Genomic DNA, 24548 nt, shown 5'->3' with positions numbered 1-24548 from the left:
ACAAAGTTTTCTCTTCTCTGTAAGCAGAAACTAATGTATTTTTATTTTATTTTTATTTTTTATTTTTTATTAGGGGTGAGACCAAATTATCATGATATTGTATTGTCAAAAGTCTCTCATTTATATTGTGGGCCATCACAATATATCAAATCACGAGTTTCTTTTCTTAAATTCATTGTTATGCTGTAGCAACAGCTAAAAAAAATTGAGGGAAATACATCAACCATGATCCTTTGCTCAGTTTAGGTGCAAACTACATGAAGAAACAACAGTTCTAAGCACTTTTAAATCTTAGTTCTTTGGATTAAGTCTTGTCAAGGCATTTTAAGAGTAATCAGTAGCATATTCATAATTGTGTTAACTCTTTCCCCCACGAAGACGACATTTGACGACCCCCTTGATTCCTTAATGACGTGTTTTGACACCTCCGCTGTTTCACTAAAGACATGATTTGACAACCATTAGAAACGGTTCCTGTTTTTCACATGTAAACAGAGGCTGTGATAGGTGTGGGCCACTGCAACCCATACGAGGCTGACAAATAGGATTCAAGGATAAGTTTTCACAGATTTTTTCCAAAGTTAATCAAAATAGTGACGATTGTAGCTTCCGGAAAAAACACAACACGAAACAGGTGCAATGGAAAAACTGCGGCGCTGCTGTGCACAGTTTTAGAAATAATGAGGAGCGGGCGTATTTTATGGATGAGTTTAGAGAAAGTGACTTTTATACATTTCAAAGTGATGATGAAGTTGATTATAAAGTGGAAAACAGCGATAGCGACTGTCGGCTTTTCCAGACGTGACTTACGAGTAACTTAAGAAAGAACTCCAGGAAAGGTCTACGTATAGGTCTCTTTATTTTAGCGCAAGCATTTTACAGAACTAGATTCGGTCACCAGCGTCTCAAAATGACAGCAGATTAGACAGCTCTTATCTTGTTAAAATGGCGAGGAGAAAATTCAGTTTGTTGACTGGACAAAAGTTTGTTTGTTTGAAGATGTTTTGAGGATCAAGCTGCTTCTCCAGAACTGAAGAAGCAGTTGGATGAGCTGTGAAACGTCTTCAAACAAACTAACTTTTGTCCAGTCGACAAACTAAATTTTCTCCTGCTATGGATTCTACCTGGACGACTGAGGGATTCTTCACACGTCTTGTTAAAATATTAACTTACTGATTAGCTCGTTTCAGCAGAGTAGTTCACAGACATACTGATCAACTTGTTTTGCAGGATACTTCGTGGACATATTGATCAGGCTACTGGGTTCATGTACGCCCCCTTTTGGACCTTGATTTGGTGCATAACAAAGAACATTTTGATATGATTCAAATAACAGTGAAACATCAACAGAAGAAAATAATTCCCAGATGATTGAATTTCAGAGAGTGAAACTTACGAAGGTGACAATGCCGGTGATGCGTCTGTATGGAGTCCTCCGATATCCCAACAAACTATCTGGGACTTTACACTCGGTTATGAACCAAAATTGCTCCGAAATCTGGATGTTGCTCAGTTGAGTCCTTTGAAATATTTCAGTCTTTTTTTCCAAGATGCAATGTATGACAGAATTGCTTCAAAATTGCTACAAAATCATTTATAATCACTTGTAGAAGTCTGTTTTTTTTATGCAGTTGTGTAACCCAGTTGGGTAACCCTAGTCATATATCGCAATAAATACCATACCATGACATGTATAAATATCATACCATGAGATTTGGATATCGTTACATCTGTAATCATTATACTTTCATCATATACTATCATTATACTTGACATCATTAAATATTAAAACCTGAAAGTTGCTTTGATAAGAACATTGACCATAACACACACTGGTACAAAAAGTGTTTTAATATTATTTGATTTGATTAATGGCTGCAAATTGAATGACTAAAACGAAGCAGTCACATCATTAGAACTGTAATAAGTAGATTAGAAATATTATCAACACTGTGACCAAGGCTTTTATTATTGCGATCAAAATCTTAAGTGAAACACCAATTCAGTGTAATCCGTCATTTGTCCTGGAGTGGTCCATGGCAGTAGTTTGTCCAGAAAAAAAACAAACAAAAAAAACATTTTACTACTGTGAGACACTTATTTGTAGTCTTCTTAAAGGGTCCATCTCATGCAAAATCAACTTTTCAGAGCTTTCTACCTTCTAAGAGTGATGTGTGGGCCTTGTATTTGTCGCTGAAGTGGTTTTTAGATTGAGACAATTATTATTTTTTTTGTGACAAATTGCAGCATATTTCTACCACTCTCCCACGTGACAACGAACTAAAGCTGCTACAACAATGATGCAGCAGATACACCTATGACACATTTGACATAGCAGAAAGTGCTTCGCACCCACCCCCTCCCTCACTCCACCACCTCCACCCCGCCTCAGCATGAGCTCATTGTTCTACACTGCAGTGTCCACGATATAATAAGTTGATCTACTAGTGTTTATTAATACTTTACGAATCAGTAATGTTCAGCTGATGTGGACGCGGTGCTTGAGCTTCGTGCTCCTCAAAATCCTCGTCCGATTCCGGGTCCAACACATGCGGCTGAACGCGCTGTATCTCCATGATGAATAAAAGTTTATTCCTGTCACTATCAGGGTCACGCCTGTCTCCCCCTCCCTCCCTGAGATGGGCGGAGGAAGGGCGGCTCACTCAGAGCCTACGTCACGTTTGGAAGGCGGAGCCTGTGTCAGGACGGGCGGGGGGATGAGCAGTAGTCAGCCTTTCATAGTTCCTAGTCTGTGACTGTCTCCAAGAAATCAGTAATTCTACGTTCAGACTGCAGGGTTTAATGCTCAATTCAGATTTTTTTGTGAAATCCGATGTTTTTGCGAGGTTGTTCACATTTCCAATTAAATGTGACTTGTATGTGATCTCCAGTGTGAACAGTAAATGCCCCGAAAGTGTCCCGTATGTGCACTGGAGAAAAATTAAGATTAAATAAAGATAAAATTAAGATAAAAAAATTTAATCCATTGTCATTGTGACGGACATATACAATGTTTTAACACTTATAACAGCTGTGCTGCCAGTGTACTGTTGCTAATCTCCATAGCAACGACATCACTAAGACTATGTGCAGACTGCAGGGCTTAATGCTCAATTGTGTTTTTGCAACGTCGTTCACATTTCCAATTAAATGTGACTTGTATGTGACTCCAGTGTGAACATTAAACGGTCCAAAAGTGTCCCACATGTGACACTGGAGACACGACGACGTCAACCGCAGCAAGCGTGCTCTGTGTTTACAGAAGCTGGACACGAGCATTGAGCACCTGGAGATTTTAAAGTTCCTTTCATACCAGAGCCAGAACCAGAACAGATTGAGAAGGAGGGGGTTTTTGGCCGTGGTGTTTTGTTGGACAGCGGCAGCAACGTCCGTTGAAAGGAACGTGTGGATGTGTTGACGTAGCCAAGAGTGGTGAGTGGTGATGTGCTTCGCTTCAGTGACACGGAGTTCATTAACAATTTTCAACTACTTCAGCACAGAATAGTGACGTTTGTGGCTTGTTGATAACGTGTAGGTCGGATGAATGCTCTTTGGCCGTTCACACTGAAGTCGCATGTCAAAAGATCGGATATGCATCGGTTTCAGGAGCACATATCCAAGTGTCCTGGGTTGCATTTGAAAAAATCGGATCTGTGTCGTTCAGACTGTCATTAAAAGATCAGATACAGGTCACATAGAGGCCAAAACATCGGATTTGGGTCACTTCAGGCTGCAGTCTGAACGCAGCCTTAGATTTCATAACTATTGTGTAATGGATGTTCCAAAACCCAAATTGTGCTTGTATATGTGCAGAAGATACAATGTGAAAAGAGTTATTTTGCATGAGATGGGCCCTTTAAACCTCCACGTTTGAGAAAAAAGAAAAAAAAGGAAAAATGTCCTTCCGAAACATTCAGTACATCTGTCTGACTGTGAGCGGGCTTGCATCTCCACAAACCCAGCTCTTATTTGGTCTGCTCAAATTTGATTAGCCCTATGTATTCTACTTTTGTCTGGACAAAACAAAAACTTTTAAGTATTTTTCTTCAGTTTCACACTATGGCGAGTTAAAGACTTTTGCCTTTGTAGGACAGTTGTAGAGATCACTAAATTACTCAAACGTGCACGGATTACATCGAAAAACCTCATCAGTCATGTTTTCGATGAAGGAACAATGTCATAACACCGTGCCGTACCGCGGAAAACACATCATAACCTTACAAAAAAGTGACACAACGCGTCTTTAAAGAACTATATGTTGAGTTTGCGCTGCCTTCTCCCCTTTGATAAACTCGTGTCATTGTCAGTGTTGTTCCCGCTGTTCCAATTTCACACTCACTGGCTCTTAGGGTTGTGCTACACCCTGCATATATAGACGGTAAGAGCTCGGAGATGCTCATGCTGGTGCTGCATATGTGAGAGGCAGTCTGGTTAAAAGCTGAGTCAGATGGAACAGAAATATGTCCCTTACAAAACATACTTCAGAACTGTGAAAAAATGAAGAGCAACTCGGGGTTTGAGTGATGAGCAGGTTTAAAAAAATATTGTTTTGTGGTGCTTGGTCCTCATTTGGCCTAGTTTTAAAGTAGACTGGATTTGGTATCACTTAAATACTGTTGTAGTTCTGCTCCTGTCCATTTTTATAACAAGATAATGTACCAGAATTAGTCAAAAAGTCAAATATATGTCAAATATACTCTCTAAAAATACTGTTAATAAAAGTCAATATGTGAAAATACTTATGTCTACCTTCAAATACAATGTGTGAATGCTCCTTTAATGTTTGGTTTGAACTGTAGATCTGATATATAATTGGACATAGCTAACCTGTCACCGCATTCCAAATAAAAAGTGATCATGGTCCAGTGAGGTTAATTTGGTCTTCAGATAATTTATGTCATTACTTGGTCCCCGAAGATTTGACCAGGTTTTGTATTCAAACTGTGTATGTGTCCACCCGCGATATTTCCGCCATTTATGGACCGATTGTAACCCAATTTGGTTCGTGGGTCAAGCCCCCGTGCCCGATGCAGCAAAAAAAGTTTGGTGATGATCCGAGGTCATTTGAGGTCACACGGGTCAATTGAAAGGTCACGCTATTATAAAGGATCAGCAATTTCGGCAATTTCTGATCCATCTGTGGCCTAAAATATTCACCCAATCATCACACAAGTTGACACACACATAACCGGGGCACACTGGATGTTACAGGTTGAAACCGATCAAGGTCATTTGAAGGTCAAGGTAACCAAGGTCAAATATGCATTTTTGGTCATAACTCTGTGAAGGATGGAGCTAGAGCAACGGGAGTGTCTCAAAATACAAACTTTCTTTCTGCGGCTGAATAGTTCACTACTTGCAGCATTACAGAGGCTCTTTCTGCAGGAGACATGTGCAGTAGAGTGAAGTGACAGTGGTACAGGAGTAGCATGAGCAGCAGATACTCACACACAAGACTAGAACCTCTTGCCACTTCAGTGTGAAATTTTTAATATATAAGTTGCACCAGAGTGTAAATCGCAGGAAACACCAAACCATGAAAAAAGTGCAACTTATAGGCGAGTTTCAGCTGACGTCACTGTTATTAAAAGCCCGCGTTGCATGCTGGGAAATATTTTGGTCGGAGGCAAGAAACACGATAGCGTCAAACACAGTGCGTAACCTCGCGTATTTATCCCCGATAATGGTCAATTCCTGCTGCATTATCAGATGCACAAATAGAAGCACGGAAGAAGGAAAATGTCTTTTTCGTATTCTGAGTGAAAAGAACCGCTAACGGTGAATTAAACGGCTTTCAAACATTCGCAGAGCAAACGTAGAAGATCCTAACAAACTGTGGACTCCAACAAGTTCAACAACACATCCAGACTCTTGGAGGTTTTCATCTTTTCTGCTGTGAATGGCCCAGGAGTTTCCACCAAGTCATTGTGGATATCACCAAAGTGAATATTTGTCCAGGTAGTTGGAGATTCTGACCAGAAATTTGGTTTGGTCCACCTTTTGTCGGGGTTGAAAAGGGTGATTTGTCGTCCATCGATGCTTATGACCAATTTCTGGTCAAATGGTCTTGGGTCCTCTGCTGTTAGAGTGGATAAATAACCGGGATCAATACCCTTTACGTGCTTTCTCGCTCTGTCTGTCATGTTGAATTAGTGTTTCTTGCCGCCGACCAAAATAATTCCCAGCATGCAACGCGCGCTTTTGTCAACAATGAAACTCGCCTATAGTTCGAAAAATACGGTACTTTACTGCAATCATTATAATCCACAAATTCGTAAGTGTGAGTAAAGTAAAGGAGGTGAATGCCAGTGAACCCTAGTGTTATATTTTACAGTGTTTATACGTTTCATAATTAGACACAGACAGTACACAGTGGTTTAATTTTGACCAAAGAGCTGCATTTACACTATACACAATAGATCTGTTCTGGGGCCAGACAACTTTACCTCAACTATATGAACTTCAAATATTCTTCACACGATAACTCACTGTTCTCACAACTTTTTATGTCATGTACTTACAGCATGTCTTTAATCTTAACATATGCACAACGCCCATCTGCAGACTCTCACTTTCTTCCATATGTGGACAGGACGAGCCTTCAGCACCACTCACCTGCATGTACCAGCCCTCTCAAGGCCGACAAGCCCACACAACAGATTGCTTTGTCGGGGGAAGCGGGCGCGATGATGACCCAGCTCCAGATGTCCTTGGCCGGGGTGGCTGCCTGGTCTGCCGGCCTGTCACACGGAGGCTTCGCGGTCTTCAGTCGCTTAGTGAAAAATGAGTCAATTACCACATTTCTTTGAGAGGATTCCCATTTTTAGGCGAGTGGACAGTCATTTATCATGAAAGATTTCAGAGGGCTAGGCCAGTGCTGACCCTGTGAAAAATCCAAAGTGTAATTGATTTAAAGTTGCAAGTCTGTTTGTCGCTGTGCTAGTGGTTTGGGGTAGTTGTTTAAAGACAGGGTATTACACTTCTCTGGGTGTTTAATTGTTAGCACTTAACAATTACTAAAAATGTCCAAAGACATTGCTTTTGCGTGTCCGCCTCATTAAACAGTTTGAAGGTATTTGAGGCTAAATATGGGAATATGAATGTGTATTGTTATTGCATTGTTACTAATTCAATATGATGCATTATATTCTACATCATAGAAAGATGAAAGATGTAATACTTTCAGACAGATAGAGCAGGAGATTCTACAAGAGATTCACTCCTAAACGCTCTGTACCAGATTTTTATGTTTTTAATTCCAATATGCCGGGTGCCCAAATTTTAGCTTTGTTTCATGTTTATATCCAACAACGTAGGCGCTGTGGCTTAGCTGGTTGAAGTGCCTGTCTTCAAAGCCCAGCAGCGTCTTTTCACCTTCTGTTTTCTCCTGTAAACATTCTGAATGATATTCTTTCGTTCTAAAATAACCACGAAGGGATTCGAACCCTCAATCTTCTGATCCGAAATCAGACGCCTTATCCATTAGGCCATGTGGTCATGTACGGAGTTTGTTTTCTAGCTTGTGAAGGAGCAGGATAACTCATCTGACAGTTCTTTAGAAATGCCAAGTGCCCAGATTTTAACATCCTTTCATCGTCACCTCAAAAACAGAAGGCGCTGTGGCTTAGCTGGTCAAAGAGCCTGCCTTATAAACAGGAGATCCAGGGTTCAAATCCCAGTTGTGCCTTTCTGCATTAGGTTGCTTACACATTTCAAAACCACAAAGGAAATCAAACAATCAGTCTCACGGTCTGCAGTCAGATGCCTTATCCTTTAGGCCACGTGGTCACAGTTGATATTTCAAAGCTTGCAAATGAGCAGCAGTACCTTTTTACATTCCGTTCTTTGGGGCAACATTAAAAACAATCAAGCATACTTTGATTATCTCAAAGTGGTTCAAATCCTGATACTTAGCACCTGAAGTCACATTTGTTATCTATTAAACCACATAGTCAAAGTGCTATCATTGTCTGATTTTGAACGTGTTGCATGATTTGTATAACTGGGGCTTGTTTACACTGTGCCTAATAATGCTTTTCCATCTGTGGGAGGTACTGTGACTTAGCTGGTCAAAGTGCCTGTCATGTTAACATTAGATCCTGGGTTCAAATCCCAACAGTCATTTGACATGTTCTCTGTTCTCTTCAAAGTTCAAGCATACCCTGACGACCATGAAGGCATTCAAACCCTCAGTCTGACACCTTCTTCATTACGCCACATGATCATGAGTGGCTCATATTTCCCAGCTTGTGAAGGAGCAGGATAATTTGTCTGAATATTATTTACAATATGTCAAGTGCCCAAGTTTTAGTTTTCTTTCATGGTCACATCAAAAACTGTAGGCGCTCTGGCTTAGCTGGTCAAAGCACCTGTTTAGTAACCAGGAAATCCTGGGTTCAAATCCCAGCAGTGGTTTTTCACATTCTGTTCTTTGTGGGCAACCATTAAAACAATCAAACATACTCTGATTACCACAAAGCGCTTCAAATCCTGGCTCTTCACACCTCAAGTCAGATTCCATATCTATTAGTCCATGTGGTCATCGAAGTGCTATAATGGTCTAACTTTGAATGTGGTGAGTGATTTGTGTAACTGGGGCATGTTTACACTTTACCTAATACTTTGATTTCCTCTGTGTGCATGTGCTTAATGTATGTTTTCAAGGCGCTGTGGCTTAGCTGGTCAAAGCACCTGTCTTGTAAACAGGAGATCCTGGGTTCAAATCCCAGCAGTGCCTTTTCACACTCTGTTTTCTTCTGTAAACATTCTAAAATCTATCATGCCCTGGGGACTACAATATGATGCATTATATTCTACATCATAGAAAGATGAAAGATGTAATACTTTCAGACAGATAGAGCAGGAGTTTCTACAAGAGATTCACTCCTAAATGCTCTGTATCAGATTTTTATGATTTTAATTCCAATATGCCCAAATTTTAGCTTTGTTTCATGTTTATACCCAGCAATATAGGTGCTGTGGCTTAGCTGGTCGAAGCGCCTGTCTTGTAAACAGACAGGCGCTTCTGGGTTCAAATCTCAGTGCCTTTTTACCGTCTGTTTTCTCCTGTAAACATTCTAAATACTCTCTTCTTCTACAATAACCATGAAGTGATTCGATGCATGTGCTTGATGTATGCTTTAGAGGCGCTGTGGCTTAGCTGGTCAAAGCACCTGTCTTGTAAACAGGAGATCCTGGGTTCAAATCCCAGCAGTGCCTTTTCACATTCTGTTTTCTTCTGTAAATGTTCTAAAGTCTATCATGCCCTGGGGACATTCGACCCCTCAAACTTCTGATCCGAAGTCAGACGCCTTATTCATTAGACCACGTGGTCACAGTCGCCTTCAATTTCCCAGCATGTGAATGTGTTGTATAATTTGTCTGACTCTGTTATGCCAAGTGCCCAATAGGAGGTCCTGGGGTCAAATCCCAGCAGTGCCTTTCACATTCTGTTCTCTGGGGCAATACTAAAAAACAATCAATCATACTCTGATTACCACAAAGCGGTTCAAATCCTGAATCTGCTATCGTTGTATGATTTTGATTTTTGTGCTGCATGATTCGCATGACTGGGGCTTATTTGCACTGTGCCTAATACTGCATTTTAGTCTATAGGTGGTGCTGTGGCTTAGTTGGTCAAAGTGCCTGTCTTGTAAACATTGGATCCAAATCCCAGCACTGCCTTTTCACATGTTCTTTCTTCTCTTCAGAGTTCAAGCACACCCTGACAACCATGCACAGATTCAAACCCTCAAGCCACTGCTCCAGAGTCAGACACTTTAACAATTAGGCCACATGGTCATGAAGAGCCAATATTTCCCAGCTTGTAAAAGAGCAGGATCTTTCGTCTGAATATTAGTTGCAATGTGTCGAGTGCCCAAATTTTTTCATGGTCAGATAGGAAACTGTAGGCACTGTGGCTTAGCTGGTCAAAGCGCCTGTCTAGTAAACAGGAGATCCTGGGTTCAACTCCCAGCAGTGCCTTTTACACATTCTCTTCTCTGTGGGTAACCATTAGAAAAATCAAACATACTCTGATTACCACAAAGCGCTTCAAATCCTGAATCTTCACACCTGAATTCAGACTCCATATCTATTAGTCCACATTGTCATCAAATTGCTTTCACTGTATAATTTTGAATGTGGTGGGTGATTTGTGTAACTTGGTCTTGTTTACGCTTTACCTAATCCTGGGTTTGTGTCTGTGTGCAGGTGCTTAAAATATGTGTGTGTGGCTTAGCTGGTCAAAGCACCTGTCTTGTAAGCAGGAGATCCTGGGTTCAAATCCCAGCAGTGCCTATTTTTTGTGTGTTTTCTTCTGTAAACATTCTAAAATCTATCATGCCCTGATAACCACGAAAGGATCTGAACCCTCACTCTCCTGATCAAATCCTGAATCATCACACCTGAAGTCAGATTAGTCCACGTGGTCATGGAAGTGCTATCACTGTATAATTTTGAATGTGGTTGATGATTTGTGTAACTCCAATCCAGTCCAATCTACTTTCTTTCTATAGCACATTTCACAAACAAACAGTTTCTAAAGTGTTTGAGGCGTTGTTGCTTAGCTGGTCAAAGCAGCTGGCTAGAAAACAGGAGATCCTGGGTTCAAATCCCAGCAGTGCCTTTTCACATTCTGTTCTCTGGAGCAGCATTAAAAACAATCATGCATAATCTGATTACCACAAAGTGGTTCAAATCCTGAATCTTCACACCTGAAGTCAGATTCTTTATCTATTAGGCCACATGGTCAAAGTGCTGTCACTGTCTGATTTTGAATGTGCTGCATGATTTGTATAACTGGGGCTTGTTTACACTGCGCCTAATAATGTAAACAGGAGATCCTGGGTTCAAATCCGAACAGTTTTCAGTTTTTTTCTGTAAACGTTCTAAAACTTGTCATGACCTAATAACCACGAAGGGATTCGAACCCTCAATCTTCTGATCCGAAGTCAGACGCCTTATCCATTAGGCCACGTGGTCATGCTTATATTCTATTTTCTAGCTTGTGAAGAGCAGGATACCTTATCTGACTGTTCTTTAGAAATGCCAAGTGCCCAGATTTTATCTTCCTTTCATGGTCACCTCAGAAACCGAAGGCGCTGAGGCTTAGCTGGTCAAAGTGCCTGTCTCGTGAACAGGAGATCCTGGGTTCAAACCCCAGCAGTGCCTTTCAACGTTTGGTTCTCGTACTTAAACATTTGAAAACCACGTATGACCTCAAACACTCAATCTCATGGTCTGCAGTCAGATGCCTTACACATTTGGCCACACAGGCATGGGTGTCTTTTATTTCCTAACTTGTGAAGGAGCAGGATCATTTGTCTGAATGTAATTCACAATACGCCAAGTGCCCAAATTTTACCTTTCTTTCATGGTTAGTTTAGAAAATGTAGGTGCTGTGGCTTAGCTGGTCAAAGCGCCTGTCTAGTAAACAGGAGATCCTGGGTTCAAAGTCCATGAGTGCCTTTTCATATTCTGTTCTCTTCTATAAATATTCAAAAATCAAACGTGAGCTGGTAATCACGAAGGGATTCACACCCTCACTCTTGTTATCCAAGGTAAGATGCCTTATCCACTAGGCCACATGGCCCTAAGTCAGCCTTTTATTCCCTAGTTTGCAAATGAGCAGGATTATGTATCAGAGTCCTTGTTAAAAATCTGAAAAACAGAATTAGTTCATTTGAAAAAGTTGACTGTCCGTGCACGTTCACCTTATGCATTCTGACCATCATCATTATTCACCACAAGCAGCTTTTACAACCCTTCGAGACCAGTGTGGAGTTTTGCCATGACGGTAAAGCAAACAACAACTAGCATGCTTATGTACACTTCCTGATTTCAAGTATATAATAAAATGTTTTCTAATTAGATGCAGCCTCAAGAGCTGCTTATACGATTTATCTGTACTAAGACAAGACACATTTTGCTCAGATACATGGAGAATCATTTTATTATTCATTTATTTATTATTTATTCATCAGCATTAATTATTCAAATAACATTACAGGTTCTCACTGAAATACAGAACATTATCTGTCCACATGGGGGCAAACAATAATCTGTTGGATAGTGTGAAGTCCACCGTTGGCACTGTTGAAGTCCCGACTCTCCGCTTAATGGTCGGTATAAGAGGCCAGTGTAAATGTGCAGAAGACTGGGGTCCTTGCCCACTGGCACACAGCAGGTGTTACTCATGTGCCAGGGCCCTTGATAGTTGAACCTTCTCATCAGTGCTCTGAGAATGGTGCTCCACTTCTGTAAATTCCCACTCGCCCTTCGCTGCTCCTCTCTTCTGGGTCGGATAATCTACCCAGGATGCACCTGTGGATCCTCTCTGTCCTCGGCTCACTTCCAAATCATTTTAATTCCAGCTAATTCTGAGGCTTAAGGGCCCTCCATGTTACCAAATGGCCTGGCACTTTTAAAGATGTTTGTCTTTTTAAAACTACAGATCAGTGTTTTAAGCACAGAGGATTTGTTCGTGTGACGCAGCTGGGCCTGTTCCAAAAGCGCTCGTATAATGTGGAGGACTCTTGGCTTTGCCTCAGAGGAGCTCACAGCAGAGGAAGGTTCCAAGCTGCTTTAGGAGAAAGGATCGTGGGACTTAGCTTTGGGCACCACTCTCCAACACCAGCACTGTCATCAAACCTGACACTGAGATGAATGAGTCACACACCGTATTGGAAAGTTCAGCGTAGTTTCTGTGAAGTAGGGCAAGTCTTTAAAAAGTGTGAGTGAATATGAATCAGTTAATGCAGTAAATGCTGTTTATATCAGTCTGAAACTTGGCAAAAAATCAATACAAAATCACTAATAATGAGATCTGATGTGCAAATGAAGCTGGCAAAACCGCATTTTAAAAGCTTGTGCATTACCATGTGCTCGTAGTTAACTTTTCAAGTACGCCTACATTTTTCACCTGTTTTTGAAAATATCACGAGCATAATCAATGATGAGCCACTCCACTGAAGTATTTCATTTGACGAGATGCATGATGTTTTAATGTATCAGCCCCTGAACCCTGATGCAGCTGTTTTGCTGAATTTTATTTGACAGGGAATCACATGTACAAAATACAAAGTGCAATACCAAGAGAAGAAGTGCATATATCAATATCACTTTCTTTATTAGGTAAGAATTTAAACAGAAGAAAATCATGCAATTGATAAATTGTATACATTTCACATTCATATTTACAAGTACTTATAAAATAAATCTATAACACTTTATAATAACTACACCTTATTTAGCCTTAATAAAGCATGAACAAAGACTTAATTAATAATGATTCAAGCTTAGTAACTACTTAATTTACTACCTGAATTAGCACTTAACTTGCACTTAATTCGCCTGTGCTGTAAATAGTTACTCATAAGTACTTCTTGCTTAATTACTCATGGACTAACATTTGAGTATTTATTAATGATTAGTAAGCTATGAGAGAATGATTTACTAATAATGCAATGCAATGATCATTCAGGCAGCTGTTATCTGTTAAGGGTAACGCTTTATAATAACTACACCTTATTTAGCCTTAATAAAGCATGAACAAAGACTTAATTAATAATGATTAACACTTAGTAACTACTTAATTACTACCTGAATTAGCACTTAACCTGCACTTAATTCGCCTGTGCTGTAAATAGTTACTAATAAGTATTTCTTACTTAATTACTCATAAACTAAGCATTTGTGTGTGCATTTGTAAATGTATATTTAAGTACACATTTGAAGCATTTATTAATGATTAATAAGCCATGAGAGAATGATTTACTAATAATGCATTATTGTTTCTCTGGAATTTGACCAACCTTAACAAATGATTAATAAACATAATTAGTCTTCACTTTAGAAAAACTCTCAGAAAGACTTAACTAACAGATAACAGCTGCCTGAATGATCATTACATTGCATTATTAGTAAATCATTCTCTCATTGTTTACTAATCATTAATAAATGATCAAATGTGTACTTAAATATACATTTGTAAATGTTAGTTCATGAGTAATTAAGAACTATTGAGTAACTATTTACAGCACAGGCCAATTAAGTGCAAGTTAAGTGCTAATTCAGGTAGTAATTAAGTAGTTTTTAAGCATGAATCATTATTAATTAAGACTTTGCTCATGCTTTATTAAGGCTAAATAAGGTGTAGTTATTATAAAGTTTTACCCTGTCTTTTTGAGAGCTTTTCTAAAGTGAAGACGAATTATGCTTTATTAAGCATTTACTAAGCGTGAATCATTATTAATTCAAGTCTTTGTTCATTATTAATTAAGTCTTTGTTCATGCTTTATTAAGGCTAAGTAAGGTGTAGTTATTATAAAGTGTTACCAAGAAATCAATAACTATGCACAATTTTCATTGCCTGGAAGTAAAAAAAAAAAAAAAAAACGTGCAGAGAGAATGTGGCCTTGGCAATAGGAACCAGCCCTCGGGTGTTTGCGCACATCATGCTGCTGTTCTATAGGGGGCCCCATCGAGTCCTATAGAGTGTGAATGTAAAACACAAAGCTCCAGTCTGGTTACAGCAGCAGGAAAAGTCACAGGGGCCTCTCTGTCATCCCCTCGCAGCTGTGCACTCAGGATAAGGTACAAGACACTATAGGGAGCCTCGTATGTGGATTTTATCTTTGGGCTGTTTCAATCAGTATCACTGTATTTGTCTGGGGGGCAGTAAAATACAATAATAACAGAAAAGCTCAGACAAAAGTTTCAGTGCAGCTCAACAGGTAGAGCCATCAGGCCCAGTGTCAGGGCAGTGTGAGGGGTGTAACAGCCCTCAGGACAAAACACCTGTGAAGTGAAAACTGTTTCAGGAGATTTCATCAAGAAGCTCAGTGTGGGAAAGCTAAGCCAAGGGTTTACGAAATTCAGTATAAAATCTGTATAGAAAATGTAGAAAGTGGAAAACGCAAAGGAAAAATACAGTGAAAGATAAGGTGTGTCCAAACTTTTGACTGATAGTTTTTGTTTATGATGAAGAAACACCATTATATAATTATAATAGATTTACAACATTTAGACAGGACGTTGTTCTGGAAATCTGAGGTGAAGGACATGAGAGCAGAAGAGTTTGATCATGATGAAGCAACCTCACCTCCAGTTCTTCTGATCAGCCAAATGTGTCATGACGTTAACACAACAGCAAGAATGTTGGCTCCTCCCACCCACCACTTCAAACTCCCACGAGAGTAGACCAGTTTGAACCAGTTTTGGTCATAATTTTATCTTAAATTAACTAAAATAAAGTGTAAATAAAGTGTAAAAATAAAACACCCCGTGTGTTGTTTAACGAAATCAGTATAAGGATCGGACAATTTCGGCGATGTCTGAACCATCTGCGGCCTAAAATATTCACCCAGTCATCACACAAGTTGGCACACACATAACCGGGGTATGGGCTGGGCTCCTCATCAGCTGCTTCTGTGGTGATGAACTGACCCTACAATGCCTCATGGGGACCAGGTTGGTATCTCTGATTGAGTTGGTTTCATCTTAAATTAACTAAAATAAAGTGTAAAAATAAAACACCCTGTGTGTTGTTTAGCTAAATCAGTATAACCCTACAAAGTGTTATCCGTTCACTCTCAGATTGTTAAAATAACTCTTGATTTTGGGGTTAAACAGGAACTTAGGTCCATCCATCCATTTTATTCTGCTTATCCAGGGCCAGGTCGCGGGGGCAGCAGTCTAAGCGATGTGTCATGATGTTAACACAACATTCAGAATGTTCAACAAAAGCTGTATTTGTGCTTCTTAATACCATGATAATTTAGCTCTTTGTAAAATAATTCTAAGAAATGTTTACACTTTTTAATGGCAAAAACACACTATATGTAATACAGTGACCAAATAACATTTAATTGGTTTATAATGTGACTCTTTCTAGTGGCAGTTTTATCATTTGTAGTGGCAAACAGAGACACTATGTTACTCCAATTAAGACCCAAATGCAAATGAAAAAATGTGTGTAAAATGCAGTCTTAGAGCAGAGGTGTTTTTCATGGAGGACCACATATTCAAACATAGACCATGCGGACGGGCACAGACTGGAGATCAGTACTGTGAGTCATTCATTAAAGTATTTTTCTCAGGTTTTTAAGTACAACTACAACTTGATTCAATCTCAGAGTCTTAATTCTTCCCGACCTAAGGGCAATTTTAATACATTTGTCTTCACCTAGATTCTTTTTTCTTAATTTTGCGATTAAAACTTCCCCTTTTACCCCCTAATGAAGTGTTATACATCCCTTTTTTTTTTTTTCAGTATAACCTGTTATTTCACAATCTGCTACTGTAGTTGTGTAGTTGTTACAACTGTAAGAAAAACTATAGGACCAGAAAAACTAATGAAAAACAAGCAAACAAACAAACAAACAAACAAACAAAAAAAAAACATTAAATAAAATTCACACTCTTTAACACAAAACACACACCAAACATCTATAAATAACTTTTTTTTTTGGACATACAATTGCTTAATTTAGGTCAAGTCTGTAAGTAAGTTGTTTTTTTTACTGGTGCCAGTCATGGATGTCAATTTTCTGTGTCTTCTTCTTCTTTTCCCATGCACATTCCCCCGTCTGACATTAAACTGGTCCATGATGCAAACAAAGGCTGGGGACTGCTGGTGTTTATTACATTTGGATTTGTACATTTGAAATAAACCTTTCAAATACAAATAGAAATTGATGTACAATTATGCAGACCAAGATGTGTAATTTGTCATTTATTTGAGAACTTCCTGCACTTAACGTGACTTTTTTAATTGTTAAAACCACAGACACTCAATGCAGTCGACCATTTTGACTCACTACACTCTTTGGCAAAGTTTGGCCCAATCAAAATGGATCAGAAATAAAAATCAGAAGTAAAAATGCCTGTGTGCCTGTGCTATCGCTGCGCTGTCACTTTCCTTGAGTTTGGCGGAAAAAAAGTTCCTTTTGGACACTTGTGTTGCCTACATTACACGCTGTGTGATGATGAAAAAAATATGCTCAGAAAGCCTCTTTTCTCAGCTTTTAAAGGCGAAAAAAAGTACGTTTCTATTTTGTACGGTTGGAAAGTTCTGTGTGTTTATATAAAACATGTTCCAAAGTATCGTATACACTATTTTCAGCGTGGAAGTGTTAATATCAGCTCTGTCTCACATCACAATGGTCAATTATTAAAGTTATGACAGTAGAGGATTTAAAACTAGCAGTAAAAAGTACTTTATGTGAACCAATTTACCTGAAAGACTGAGGGACTAACCACTGAGTGACAACGACTTTGAATCTGTGAAGTCGCCTTAAGAACTATTCTCAGTGAAGTCTGTATTTGAAAAGGTTTTACTTCTTATCTGCGGACAGCGATAGCCCGTAATATTTAGGTGGATAAACACTGAAGGAAAACCACGGCGCCGCTGACTGACTTCCACTTCTTATTAGCTCTCTTTGGAGATACGCCACCACAAAAGCAAACTCCAACCCAGCCTTAGCTACAGTAACGCCCGGCGCCCTCCTCAGAACGCTGCGTGCCGGCGCTATCGCCGCGCTGTCGCTTTCCTTCTGTCTGTTCCAATTTCACACTCCATGGTTAATACTGTGGGAGAAATTAGCTCGGGCTACATCCTGCACTAAACGCAGATCGATGCAAAGCTAATTCAGCACAGGGAATTATTGGAAAGTGCTCCGCGTTGTCATTCATTTGCGCCGTGATGTCTGGGGTACGTGCAGGAGCAACAGCAGGAGCAGGAGCAGCAGCAGTTGCATGCCCCCTGTTGAGTCGTGCCGTGTTTTACGTTGACGTCTGGTAACAGGGCTCTCGGACAGTTTTGTTGGTGTCAGGGTGTGAGACAGTCTGGTCAGCAGCTGAGTCAGGCGGAAAAATATGGACAGAGAAGTGACATCGCACACAAGATGCCAGAAACAGTTGGTACAGTGTATATGTAACTGCATTTTTACTCCTCATTGGATATTATAAGAAAACTATCATTCCATTCACATGCTTCCTTTTGCAGTTTGTCTGGGCCCCATAATGCACAGCAAAAGCAGGAGGTTTCAAATGTCAGAGTTGTTTTTAACACAAAAAGTGTTGTTTTAACTGGATGAAAACGGAGATCCGAAGCACTTCGATATACTTTGCTATTATTTCATTTTAAGTCAAACGGGTTATTTGAACTATTTGAAAGTGAAATATGTGTTGGAGTTGGGGTATCCGTGTTTCGCCTTATGTTGTTGCAGAGCTTGGGGCACACAAACAATGACTTGTATAAGTACAAATGCTCCCTGGAGTTGATGATGCGATCCATGATTGTTATTTTCCTCTCTGTGACATCATTTTCATATGACCTTGTTTTTATTTGGTAGTAAATCCACACCCTCTGTCGATGACGCGTCATGGGTTCCTATAAATATTATGAACGCAGGTCGTGTGTTGTTTAGCTAAATCCGAATAACCCTACAAAGTGGTATCCGTTTACTCTCAAAATGTTAATATAACTTTTGATTTTGGGGTTAAACAGGAACTTTGGTCCATCCATCCATTTTCTTCTGCTTATCCAGGGCTGGGTCACGGGGGCAGCAGTCTAAGCAGGAACTCCCAGACTTCCTTCACCCCAGACACGTCCTCCAGCTCCTCTGGGGACCCCAAGGTGTTCTCAGGCCAGCCCAGAGACATAGTCCCTCCAGTGTCTTCTGGGTCTTCCTTGGAGCGTCTTTCCAGTGGGACATGAATGGAACACCTCCCGAGGGAGGTGTCCAGGAGCCATTCAGAACACATGCCTGAGCCACCTCACCTGCTCCTCTCAACGGAGCACCCAGCCACCCTGCAGAGGACATATAAGTTTGTTACCCTGCCTATGCTCTCTGCTCTAAGTCACTCCAACTTCAGAGCGCTATCACAACACCATCAACATCTCACTTTTTTTTTTTGTATCCTGCTCTTGTATTTTTATGTAAAAATGTCCGTACTGGAGCATAGGTGACGTAGGCTTGCGGGTTGAGCCTCCTGACCGAAACCAGGGTTGAATAGGGCTTAGGAGAGATCTCTAGATTACGCAAACATGCATGGATGACATCTAAAACCTCTTCAGTCATGGTTTAAATGAGGGAACGACATTATAACACGGCAGAACGCTCTAAAAAGTCCATATTGCAAAATAGCGCCTCTTAAGCATATATATATTTCATGGGAAAAACTCGCCGCTAACCCGACTGTAAGACTCCAGAGTACAGTGCAATATTCTTCATCTTGTCAGATTGTGTGCGGCGCTGTCCTCAGAGAGCCCCACAGACGCTGGCAGGTCTCCCAACTTAATTTAGTGCTGATTTGTGCGCGTGCAAAATAGCCTTTCCCTGTCTGAATGTCTGAAGATGTGGGGCTTGTAAGCGATACGTCGTGTTTACTAGTGCGTCTGTGGGATGAAAACAGTGTTGAAGATCTGTGCTTACATTTGCAGCCTGCCAACAGCGCAATGAAGCAGAGAAGTGCGGGGCTCTCTGAAGGGACCGGGGCGGTTTCTCCTTCTTCTTTTGTTTCTCAAAATGAAATGTTACTTCCTCATCGCCTCATTTGATCTGTTATTGGAGAAGTTAAAGATCAGCCTTTTATTAGCTCTACACTAATTTGTGTTTTGTTTGTGTTTCTTTCATAAGTGATCATGTTTTCTCTTCCACTGCTGTAAGGACATTTCATTTTATTCGTTATTCGTGAGAATGTACAGCGTATAACACACTCAGATAAAAGGGCTCATATTACGCCATTTTCTGACTACAGTATGACCAGGGGTGTCAAACATACGGCCCGGGGGCTGGATGCGGCCCGCCAAGACCTTTAATCTGGCCCTCAGCTGATTTTCTGCTAAAATTATAATTTTAATTAATATTTTCTATTAAAATATTGTTCATTTTCGGTGGTGTTTATCACAGCAGCGTCTCCAGCGTCTCTGTACGTGGCCCCTCCCACCAGAGCAGCACAAATGAAGACTTGTCTCTTTCCAAACGCTCTTAAAGGACGATCGTTTTGACTGTTGACCGTGACACCCTCATCAACAAAATGTCCAACATGAGAAAAGTGGAGCCGAGTACAGGATTTGGACTTTAACTTCTTATGAACAACCTGAAACTTTAAGAAAAATGCAATTTCAACACAATGTTTTAACATGAGCTTGTATGGAAATAGGAATAAGTCTAAATCCTTATTAAGCCAAAGATGTTCATTTTGTCTTCTTATATACTTTAACTTCTTAGGTTCTTTTTTAAAGACAATACAGTAAAGTGTATTTACCTTGTTGACATGTTTCGGCTGCTGCATCTTCAGAACTGTCCCCAGTGTTGGTGGTGACGTGTCGTATATCAGCTGTTGTTACTTCCTGTAGGCGTGGTCAGTGTGATGGACCTGGCAGGTCGCTCAGACTGACCACGCCTCCCATCGCCCGATGTTTCTCTGGAGGAGGGTGTCCCAGGTGTGTGAAAGGAGGAACGCGCCATCATCATGGTTAATACTGTTAATATCGGTCTGATATGGCAGATTTGAGGTTTTCCTGTTCTGCTTTATCTTTTTGTGAGTCTCCACGATGTTTCTTTTTTGCAGACTCAAAAAAGATAAAGCAGAACAGGAGAACCTAAAATCCGCCATGTCAGACACTGTAAAAGGAACAACCACATTCTGGATCGGGACGGGGCTCAGGTCATTGGATCAGAAAACAACAAGTTCAAACGCTGGATTCAAGGAGGACATTGAAATCAGGAAACGAGGCACGGACAGGCATTAACCGTGATGACGGCGAGTTCCTCCTTTCACACACCTGGGACACCCTCCTCCAGAGAACACCGGGCGACGGGAGGCGTGGTCAGTCTGAGCGACCTGCCAGGTCCATCAGACTGACCACGCCTACAGGAAGTAACAACAGCTGATATACGACACGTCACCACCAACACTGGGGACAGTTCTGAAGATGCAGCAGCTGAAACATGTCAACAAGCTAAATACACTTTACTGTATTGTCTTTAAAAAGAACCCAAGAAGTTAAAGTATATAAGAAGACAAAATTGAATATCTTTGGCTTAATAAGGATTTGGACTTATTCCTATTTACATACAAGTTCATGTTAAAACATTGTGTTGAAATTGCATTTTTCTTAAAGTTTCATGTTCATAATATTATAATATATTGTAAAAGAAAGAGTTCATCAATTTAAAAAGATTTCTGTAACAGATTTGTGTTTCTCTGCACAAATATTTGAACTTATTGTTATTTTTGGAGTATATATGTCATGAGTTTTCTGATCCGGCCCCTTTGGGATCAAAGTAGGTTTGATATGGCCCCTGGACCAAAATGAGTTTGACACCTCTGATCTAGATTGTTTCCTCATCGCAAACTGTGATGGAGTAATCCCTTCAGCCTGCGTAGGGATTTATATACCATGGAGCTGAATCTGAGTATCATTCATTCATTCTTTTGTCAAAATAAAACAAAAACAAAAAATTTAAAAAAGGATAATGATTTGAGTTTCATTTGAGTGACTTAAACTGTCATGCTGGACATCCATGCATACAAAATGAACCAGGAGTGAATCAGGACTAAAACAAGTCTAAACCAGGACTAAACCAGGACTGAACCAAGACTAAATCAGATCTAAACCAGGACTAAACCAGGGCTACATCAGGATTAAACCAGGTCTAAACTAGGACTACAGAAGGATTAAACCAGGTCTAAACGAAGACTACACTAAGACTACACCAGGACTACACCAGGATTAAACCAGGTCTACACCAGGACTACACCAGGACTAAAACCAGGGCTACACTAGGACTACACCAGGACTAAACCAGATCTTAACCAGGTCTAAACCAGGATTAATCTTGGACTTGAGAGAGAGAACCCTGAGCCCGTGGAGCAGGGTGTCCACAAAGCGCGATCAGGCGACAGCTGTGCTGAGCTCCATGAGGTGAGGTGTTCTGCACTGGTCCTTTCTCTTGCAGTCACCTGACGGTCTACAGGGCGCACCTCTGGGCCCGACACTCAGTCCTAGTTTAGACCTGATTCAGTCCTGGTTCAGTCCGTTAGGGTCAAAATTGGATGAAATGGGAAACAGCCGTAATCTGTTTTTTTTTTTTTTTTCCATTATTCATTTAAATGCCAAATGCAAAACTGAAACAAATAATGAAGACATTTTTTTTGTTTGTTTGTTTGTTTTTTTCTTCATATTGTTGGTTTTATTTTGAAAAATGGATTAATGAATGATACACAGATTGTGCTGATATATGCACAGGCACATTCATATCATTGTTTCACTTTACCGCTGTCCCTGAGTTTTCGTCACATCTCCATCACAACATTACAGTAAAGATCAGAAAATAATCTATTAAGAACTCTTTAAATATTACGTATATTTACATAATTACTGATTACCTTGTCTTAAGTAGAAAGCAAATGATTCAGACAAGTAGGAGCACTGCAGCTGTAAAATAATATTACTGAAGTAGAAGTAAAAAACATGATATAAATATACAGAATATTAAGTAATCACTGGATGTTGCTCATTCAAAATAGGCGGACTAAGGGTCTTGCCTGAGTGACCACGTCTCTGTTTGCCTCAGACAGTTCCAGTTTTGAAAGCAGTGTCCACGTCAATGTAGATTTATCCAAAAAAAAACACTGACGGGTCCAGGGTGTGTCCCAGTTGTCCTAATTTTCTATCTACAAAAAAAAAAAAAAAAAAAAAAAAAACATTACATACTTAGGACAACTACACTTTTGAAAGAAGGAACATTGGATTGAATTAAAAAAAAAAAAAAAAGCCACACCAACAGTTAGAAAATAGGCCATACCAGTCACATAAAAAAAAAAAAACAAAAAAAATAAACAGTCCAAATGTCTTTTTCCCGCTGCTTGCCGCTCAGGGCTTCCGTAGTTAACAGTAAAAAGGGGAATATATTCTTGTTTGTTTAGTGAAAACAGAGAAAAGCATGCGTGGACATTGCCAGAACACAATGCACTGACAGAAGTCTAAATACTGACTCACAGTGAATGAAGAAATGAGCCAGAAATGGGCCAAGAACATTATTTCTTCATCTTAATTTTCACAAATCTCTTAATAGCCCTCACTCCAACTGGTGTGTGCCAGTTTAGACTTAGACAAACTTTATTGATCCACAAGGAACATGATTTGGACACAGTAACTCCCACATCACAATATAATATAACAACAATATATTGAGAAAAATTATAAGGGGTAATAATAGATTCCAAATAAGTGAAATAATTTTATAAATATAAATGTACAAGTCAAAACAGAAAAAAAACAAACAAACAAAAAAAATTATAAGGAAAAAAATGGAGAATTATCTGTTTCATAAGGGTGAGTAGTTTCACAGTTAGATAGATAGATAGATTTATTTATTGTCATTGTATGAAATACAACGAAACTTCAGCAGAGCAGATCTGTAGCAGTAAAAATTTACAAATATACACACATCCTCACATCCATACCAATAAAAAACATTTATTAAATAAAATAAATAGATTATTGCACCGAGTCCCTTCAGGTCTTTTATCTGTGCCTGTGCCCTTGGAGCACGTCCACTGCTCGTGGGTAGAAGCTGTTGCGCAGCCTGTTTGTGCGTGTGAGGGGAGTTTGAAGTCTTCCTGAGGGGAGAGTGTGGAAGAGGCAGTTCCCGGGGTGTGTGGGGTCCTGCAAAATGTTGGAGGCCCGTGTGTGGAGACGTGAAGAGTAGATGGTGTCCAGGTTCGGGAGTGAGGAGCCCACCACCTTTTCAGCTGTTCTCACCACTCGCTGCAGGTCCTTCTTTTCAGCAGCTGTTCAGGCTCCGTACCATGATGTACAGCAGTACGTTAGAACGCTTTCGATGGTGCACCGGTAAAAGTTGGTTAGGAGCTTCTGGGAGAGGCCGTTCTGGCGGAGTGTTCGTAGTTGTAGGGATTATTATCTGTTACATAAGAGCGAGTTGTTGTACAGTTGTAGGGAGTATTATCTGTTACATAAGGATGAGTTGTACAGTTGTAGGGAGTATTATCTGTTACATAAGGATGAGTTGTTGTACAATTGTAGGGAGTATTATCTATTACATAAGGGTGCATTGTTGTACAGATGTAGGGAGTATTATCTGTTACATAAGGATGAGTTGTACATTTGTAGGGAGTATTATCTGTTACATAAGGGTGAGATGTTGTACAGTTGTAGGGAGTATTATATGTTACATAAGGGCGAGTCGTCGTACAGTTTTAGGGAGTATTATCTCTTACATGAGGGCGAGTTGTACAGTTGTAGGGAGTATTATCTGTTACATACAGTTGTAGGGAGTATTATAGTGTCAATATAGTCCTGTATATGTCACTGTTTGAGTGGAGCTGTAGGAGCCTGTTGGAGAATGAGCTCCTCTGTCCTTGTGTCCCTTTTTTTTTTTAAATTGTGGTGTTCCTCGTCGTGCCTCGTCTTCCGCTTTGATCTTACACACAACAAACATGGTGCCCGTGGAAGAATCAATGGAATAGCCTCCACTCTGTGCCCTGATTGGATAAAAGCTCCAGCGTCGTAC

General features: G+C 40.1%; 6 non-coding genes across 6 annotated transcripts; 4 read left to right on the top strand and 2 right to left on the bottom strand.

Annotated features, from left to right (window-relative positions):
- Window positions 1-7424: 7424 nt before the first annotated feature.
- trnar-ucg (transfer RNA arginine (anticodon UCG)) lies at window positions 7425-7497 on the bottom strand. Its single transcript has one exon. It is a non-coding gene; the product is annotated as a tRNA-Arg (tRNA).
- Window positions 7498-8663: 1166 nt separating this feature from the next.
- On the top strand, window positions 8664-8737 carry trnat-ugu (transfer RNA threonine (anticodon UGU)). The gene has a single exon. It is a non-coding gene; the product is annotated as a tRNA-Thr (tRNA).
- Window positions 8738-9145: 408 nt separating this feature from the next.
- trnat-ugu (transfer RNA threonine (anticodon UGU)) lies at window positions 9146-9219 on the top strand. Its single transcript has one exon. It is a non-coding gene; the product is annotated as a tRNA-Thr (tRNA).
- Window positions 9220-9910: 691 nt separating this feature from the next.
- On the top strand, window positions 9911-9984 carry trnat-agu (transfer RNA threonine (anticodon AGU)). Its single transcript has one exon. It is a non-coding gene; the product is annotated as a tRNA-Thr (tRNA).
- Window positions 9985-10910: 926 nt separating this feature from the next.
- On the bottom strand, window positions 10911-10983 carry trnar-ucg (transfer RNA arginine (anticodon UCG)). The gene has a single exon. It is a non-coding gene; the product is annotated as a tRNA-Arg (tRNA).
- Window positions 10984-11098: 115 nt separating this feature from the next.
- Window positions 11099-11172, top strand: trnat-cgu (transfer RNA threonine (anticodon CGU)). Its single transcript has one exon. It is a non-coding gene; the product is annotated as a tRNA-Thr (tRNA).
- Window positions 11173-24548: the final 13376 nt, after the last annotated feature.

This window comes from Boleophthalmus pectinirostris, unplaced genomic scaffold, assembly GCF_026225935.1.
Source record: "Boleophthalmus pectinirostris isolate CB_2022bp ecotype Guang Dong unplaced genomic scaffold, ASM2622593v1 HiC_scaffold_14, whole genome shotgun sequence".
Taxonomy (NCBI): Eukaryota; Metazoa; Chordata; class Actinopteri; order Gobiiformes; family Gobiidae; genus Boleophthalmus; species Boleophthalmus pectinirostris.
This window is presented reverse-complemented; position numbering and strand designations above follow the sequence as displayed.